Genomic DNA, 7,464 nt, shown 5'->3' on the forward strand with positions numbered 1-7,464 from the left:
GTGTGTGCGTGCTGTTTGACCATGTCAGCATCTACGCTGCACTCTAAAAATCTCATTGGCTTTAGCATCACCTCCCTAGATTGGTCCATGTGGTTTTCATGCTGCAAACAAACTGCACCACAGGTTGCTTGGAAATGAACCGAGATGAACCTTCTCAAGTCCTCTCCGTATGGACATTTGGTGCACACTAGAATTCGAATTACAGCATTGTTTAAAGAAACTGTACCAGTTGATTAATTGCACCAGGGTTCAACTGAATTACACCAAACAGGCCAAGTATGAGCATGCATTAAGTTTGATGTTTATTGTTTGCAATTAGATGCTTTTGATGATGGTGATAATCAAACTTTTTTTATATATGTCAACGCAATGTACGATATAGCCTGGAGCGCCTGTTCATGAAAATTCAAATCTATTCTTTTATTTTGCATGCATAGATAGAACATTGGCAGTCACCACATCACCACATTGATGATGGCCCAAACAGAACATCTTCACATAAAACCTTTTAATATTAATTTCAATTTTAATGTTAATAAATATATTGGAACTTCCAGATGCCAAGTTAAATTCCAAATTCCAAGTTTCAACTTTCAAAATACAACTAGTGCAGATCTTAAAGCAATGTATTAAACAGTGTTTCATTTAAATATTACCAAAATTTAAAGTTGTATTATCACATGGAAGTTTCTGGTTTTTATTTACAGTGGGAAAACAGTAGAAGACGTAGTCTTGAATGTAATTATAATTTCACCAAAGAGCTTCACTTAAAAGTGTACAGATTCATCTCAGGAATTCATTCAAATTGCCTGAAATACAGAGAAAAGAAAAACAGAAAATAGAAAAAAAGTTGAAGTCATATACCTTTCATTTAGTTTTGTACTGGTTACATTTTTTCACACTAAGTGTCTCCTGTTCACTTGCCTTCTCCACTCACTCATTCACTTACTCACTCACTCACTCACTCACTCACTCACTCACTCTCTCTCTCTCTCTCTCTCTCTCTCTCTCTCTCTCTCTCTCTCTCTCTCTCTCATAAACAGGTGTGACCGTAGTAACCAGGTGTGGCCAAGCTATAAAAGGGCTTCGGGCTAGGATAGCTTCCCTTCCTCCTATTGAGAAACATGAATTATCACACGCTGTGTGTTCCTTTGCTGGTCTTCCTGGCTGGAGGGATCAGCTGACGGTGGCCAAGGAGCCCCCCTTTGACTTGCTTACACACAGGACTGTAATATTTTCAAGGACTTTAGTTGTTGTACTGGGTTTTTTTCCTTATATATTTCATTGTTTTATAGTTTTAGTTTTATATCTACCCAGCAACTGGACAGAATTAAGATACTACTCCAAAAAAGGGACTTCACTGCATGTTTCTGATGCCAGCAGAAAATGAAAGAGTTTAGAGCTTAGAACAACATATTATAAGAGAATAGTAAACCAGAGCAGTGACAACACCACCAGAAAAGCGAGCGTCAATAAAAAGACCAGCCTTTGCATATGCATATTCCACACAAGGGTAATAACCTAACAACAAGATAGTCACACACACAGAGGTAAACACACACAGAACTTCATCCAAGTACAGTATTTATACATACCCAAAATAAAACAGTTATCTTTTTTTTTTCTTTTTTACATTTTTAAACCTGAAATTATAGGCAATCAGTTTTGTATTGTAGGTTATGCTCTCTCTCTCCCTCTCTCTCTCTCTCTCCCTCTCTCGTGACCAGGTGTGACTGTAGTAACCAAATGCAACCACGCTATAAGAGGGCCTCGGGCTAAAATGGCTTTCCTTCCACCTATTGAGAGCACACCGGCACCTGGCGAAGACCATAAGTGGTACGCGACATTCTGTACACTTAAGGGGTGCACGTACACTTGAAACTGATGTAATTGCATGAATGGACCCAGTGAATCGCTTGCCTTGCCCAAAGGAACAAACAAGCATTGTTTGCTGCTTTTCTGGTCTCCCTGGAATCCGGCTAAACCAGCCGACCGAAAATGAGTGTGCATCCGACCAATGGGATCCAGAGTGTGTTCAGCACATCCGTCTTACGTAAAGGAACATCTCGTCCACACGGGGGATACTGTGAGTGGCCGAGTAGCCCCAGTCCAACTTGCTTTCATGGAGGACTGGAATATTTTGAAGATTCAATTCACTGTATTGTTTTTTTTCTCTCCTGTTTTATGGTTTATTTTTGTAGCTACCCGGCATCTGGACAGAATTTGGATACTACCCCAAAGAATACAACTTCACTATACAACTTCACTATGATGTTCGCAGAAGCTGAAAGAGTGAAATCTGACTAAAATTAACCAGCTAACACTGTACTATGAGACAGACAATCAAGTGCAATGAAACAAGGACGCATATTTGTTCCAAGATTAGTTGCAATTTTTGTTTTACTGAATATAGAGCTTAGAACAACACATTACAAGAGAATGGTAAACCAGGGCATACCTCTTAGTGACAGCACAACCAGAAAAGCAAGTGTAAACAAAAAGACCTTCCTACATGTAAATATACATAAGGCTATTACCTGAGAACAGAATAGGCAGAGGAGGACACACAAGCATCATTACCCAAGTATTTATACACACTCCAAATAAAACGATTATCTCAGCCTACTGAGGTAATTACCTTTCTACTTTGTGCAGCTAAAGGGCGGTGATGCAAAACTCGATGGAAATGTCCACTTAGCTAATGTACTGCTAATTATTTTTTTAATTTTAATAATAATTTTCTTTACCATGACCACTCTAAGAAACCTGAGCTTTTGCTGAGGACCAAATCAACTGAAGAGTAATCTTATCACCTTCTGAGATTTTTTCTGTTGGATTTTACCCTTGGTGGTGCATACTCTTTTGTAAGTCACTTTGGACAAAAGCATATGCCAAATGATTAAATGTAGGTGTAAACGTAGTTCTTAGAGTTCCTATCTAATGTAAGCTGAATTACTTTGGAGTGTTGGAAAGTCAAAGAATTAGAGAGCATTTTCATTATCAGTGACGATGGCAGTCAGAGAGGATGCCTTCTCTGATTGGTTGTCAGGCCTTCCTGTTCTCTTGCAAGAGATCCAGATGATTGTGACAAACAGCAAAAAACTGTTGATGCTCTGCTCTGAACAGAAAGTGAGTCTCAGTCTTCACCAGTGTCAGACAAAAATGGAAGGATCTAGCTGATAATCACTTGGATCTTGTTCGATCCATTGAGCTAAGACCTCAGGACTTGCTTTAGATCCTGTATGTATGTGCTGTGACTGTCTTCTTGACCTCTTCCAACAGCTTCTCCTGATGTTGTCATTCTTCGAGATACTTGTAACCATTTTTTACACCTGCATTCTTGATGTATCCCTCATCCTGTTTCATTCCATCAGTACAAGTGATCCACCATCAGCGTGTAAAATGTTTAGTAATAGTTGTAACGCTTTTTCCTGAGACTACCATGTTAACATGACCTTACTCACTGCTCATTGTGAAATGGAAAGCTGAGCTGTCTGATTCATTGAAGTACAATGGAGTTTGGTAAATATGTAAGTGTCATATACACAACAAGACGATAATTGTGCAGTAATGGTAAACATAATGTGATGATAATTGCCTCTGGAGCCACACTATTGTAGAAACATCACCCTTTGAAATCATTCACATACATGTAAGTACATACACCCTAAACAAGGTAACTACCTTAGCAGAGAAACAGAAGTAAACGCAAAGAACTTTGTGTGTGTGTATATCAGCACCAGACCAGTAATGTGGTTGTATACTTTGGACTACGGAAATAATACATTCATACTGTCTAGTCCAACACAATACATGTCTTTCACTATAAGCATTTGTATGCGTTCATCAAAAATGGTGTTTGTTCATATGACATCTTACAGAAATCTGTATCGATGTTCCTGTGGCTCAACTGGAAGACCAAGGTGCTAACAACCCCAAGATCATGAGTTTGATATCCAGACACCTACTGATGAAAATGTACATGTGTACTGGAAGTCACTTTGGATAAAGGTGTCTGCTAAATGAAGAAATGTAGATATCTAACAGACTAACATTTCATGTGTTATGAAAATTATGTAAATGAAGGTGGTAGTCTAGGTGATCATTCAGAAGTCATTAAGCATCAGTCAAATAGAGTATTAAGTCTTTTATTAAGGTAAATATAAACCATTAGAGAACAGCTTGAGGTAAAGAATATTGCATGTATTATTGTATACCTTTTAGTTGATATATGCATCTTTAATGCTTTATGTATTTGTGCTAAAAAGAGAAGAAGAAGAAAACCCTTTAACCTAATCAGACCACAAAACCATAATATAGGATGCTGGCCTAAACAGACACTTTCATCAAAACCTATTCATCTTCTTTAAAATTAATAATTAGTTGGAAGTTTCATATTTCAAATTAAATTCCAATTTCCAAAGTTTGAAATTCCAGATTGGAGATGTTTCATTTACCATCACCAAGATTGAAAGTTATTCTATCACATGGAAGTTTCTGATTTGAATCTAAAGTAAGCAAATACCACAAGTATTGGAATATAGTATCACCATCAAGCTTCAGATGGAAGTGTGCAGATTCATTACGGGAATGCCTGGAAATTGATTAGGGCTTCAGGGCGAGTTATCTTGAACTGCCTAGAATGCAGAGAAAAATGAAAACAAACAAACAAACAAAAAATCAGTTTAAGTCTTATACATTTGATTTAATTTGGACTGATACCGCTCTGTGGCTCCTGTTCAACCCATCAACTCCCTCTATTGACTAACTCAAAACACAGTCTTCCTCTAAGTACTACACAGTCTACCAGGAGCTTTCAGCTTTCAGTGAGCTATACTGGATATCACACTGCTCTTACGCTTTCATCACCACTTTCATTTCTGTTTTCATTTGCGTTTGTACCACAGTCATACTGAATTGTCCATGGTGAAACCTGTTAGAACATGTCTGGCATATAACAGTGGTCTGTACATTGTACACAAAACTGACAATATGCTGACCCCACCACACACACACACACACACACACTGTAACCATTCCTCTTTTTTCCCTCTCTATAAATGTAAATAAGTTACACTGAGTGTGTATCACTCAGCTGTGAAGAAACTTACTCAGTATCAACCTTGGCCAGGTCAAGCATTCTTTGAGAGGCCTTTGTTTCAGTTCTTTTCTCGTACTTGTTTGACAAGTAAATCACTTTCCTTATGCCTGAGGAGGAGGAGAAGGGAAAGGAAAGGGGAAGGAAAAGGAGATAAAAAGGAGTCATATGAAGACACATATCAGCTGTCAGTTAGTCAAACTCAGTTTGGAACAGTAACACAAACACTTACCTGACTAAATGATGAGTTTGGCACATTCGTTACATGGAAACAGAGTCACGTACATGGTACAGCCGTTCACATCTGCAGAGTTCTTGTTCACGATGGCATTCAGCTCAGCGTGAGTTACTACAAAGAGACAAAGATACATGAAAGACAAAAAAGAATAGTTTAAAGAGCTAGAATGATACTCCACTTAAAAATAATTAGCAGTATGGTGCAAGTATAGACATATACCCAAGAGTATGCGTAGGAAGTTTCCTTTTTTATTAACTGCTTTAGAAAATATAATATAATATAATAAAATATAAACAGAAAACAGTCTCAACAGATAGCTTATTTTAGCAGATCATTACAAACTCAAGTCCATGTTGGGTTCAAAGTTTTGACAACTTTTGTCTCAGAAACAGCAAATACCCAAATTTGACTTGAAACTCTGTGATATTCCAACCATGATTTTCTTTCATTTTTTCATCATTTGTTTGTTCCTATAATAACATTAGTTTGTTTCTATAATAACATCAAACCTGATATGCTGGAAAAGCGGCAGAAATGTCATCTAGTCCACTGATCTAGTGCATTTAACAGTAAGAACAAACAAATGGCAACCAAGTTTACCAAGTTTACCAGGTTTTTTAAGCTTCTTAACATCTGTTATTTCTGGAAACAAGCACTCAGTTTATTAAGTGTGGGGACCCACCAAAATTGGCATGAATTAACATACCTTATATGTGACAAAACCAAAGGGTACAGAAGAGAGAATAACGGTATTTTTATGTGCCAACTTTCAAACAGTGCTGTTGTCATTTATATGTATGTTCGGGCGAACCCAGAAATTCAGAGCAATTGAGTAACATTTTTTCTTCTCAAAGTCTTACAAGCACAGAAGAATAACTAGCCTGAGTAGTCCTCCAGATCTGTTGGCCTTCATGAGGATTTGTCAGTTATTTGAAAGTGAAAGATACATTTTTTTTTTACATTTAGGATGCATTTAGCAATGGCTGTTTCACAGTGCTACTGTTTTAAAGGTATCTTCATTTTGCACTCTGCAGTTAGTAGTATTAGTGATGTGTGTGAACCAATAACAGCACGACACATATCTAACCTGCTCAACTCATCCTCCAAATACTCACATAATTTTGATCACAGCAACAACAACCGACATCAACGGGACTTCATTGCTCTGTGCATATAATCCACATTGTTTTTCATATTACTCCGCGACTGAACTAGGATGATGGGGTTTCTGTTAATACTAATCCAGGAGCAGAAAGTATCAATCTGTGAAACAGAAAGTCAGCAGTTCCATGAACTCATCCTCTTACATCTCATGTAGACCCAGTTCACTGACTTACCGTACAAGTATTTCTTGTTATAATTATTCTTCTCATCTCCACGTTCCCAGGGAAGTTTGTCATCGAGGCCAGCGGGCATGCCATTGTATCCAGTGCCCACTATTTTATTATCAGTCTCATTCACAATAACGGCACCAACCTTGAGATATAAGATTAATATCAGTCATGTAGTTATATCAACCTCAGTGTTGCTTGCAAAAATGTTATCATTTTTAATCATGGTCTGTTTTATGCACATAGAATGACATCAGAAGGAGTTTTAAAAATGGATAGGATAAAGGGACAAAAGGACATTACATCTGGAAAAGAAAATCTGAAGGTATCGCTTCAATCTCAGTGAGCTGTGATAAGATAGGACATGATTGCTTTGGTACCTGAGTATTTGCATCTTTGCTTCTTGGAGCAGCTAGGCAGGCAGCTGCCATGAAGTAATCCTCTTTTTTCAGGTAGTCTTGTCGCTTTGCCATTGCTTTCTTCCTGAGCCATAGAGGGGAACAAGCAAGGAAGATCTGGTTAATTAGCGGTTTGAGATGAAATTATAAGTGTTAAATAAATCGAGCACAGACAAAAAGATTGCATTATTATTATTTTTATTTTTATTTTTATTTTTCTTGTTCTTCTCATTACCTCCTTTACTCCATTCACTTTTGCCGCATTTGCAGGTGTGTCTTGTTCTCCTAAACTGAACCAGAATACCCAACACTGTGTGAATCATCTAACATTTTGTCCATTTCCATTTACGGAAAATTTTACTTGCAAATCTGAATGAGTCAGCTGATCTTTGTCAATGT

At 37.6% G+C, this 7,464-nt stretch overlaps 1 pseudogene; it reads right to left on the minus strand.

Moving 5' to 3' along the window:
• Window positions 1-5,107: 5,107 nt before the first annotated feature.
• LOC115824205 (deoxycytidylate deaminase-like) lies at window positions 5,108-7,140 on the minus strand (annotated as a pseudogene).
• Between the last annotated feature and the right edge of the window lie 324 nt (window positions 7,141-7,464).

Source organism: Chanos chanos, chromosome 11, assembly GCF_902362185.1.
Source record: "Chanos chanos chromosome 11, fChaCha1.1, whole genome shotgun sequence".
NCBI classification, from domain to species: Eukaryota; Metazoa; Chordata; class Actinopteri; order Gonorynchiformes; family Chanidae; genus Chanos; species Chanos chanos.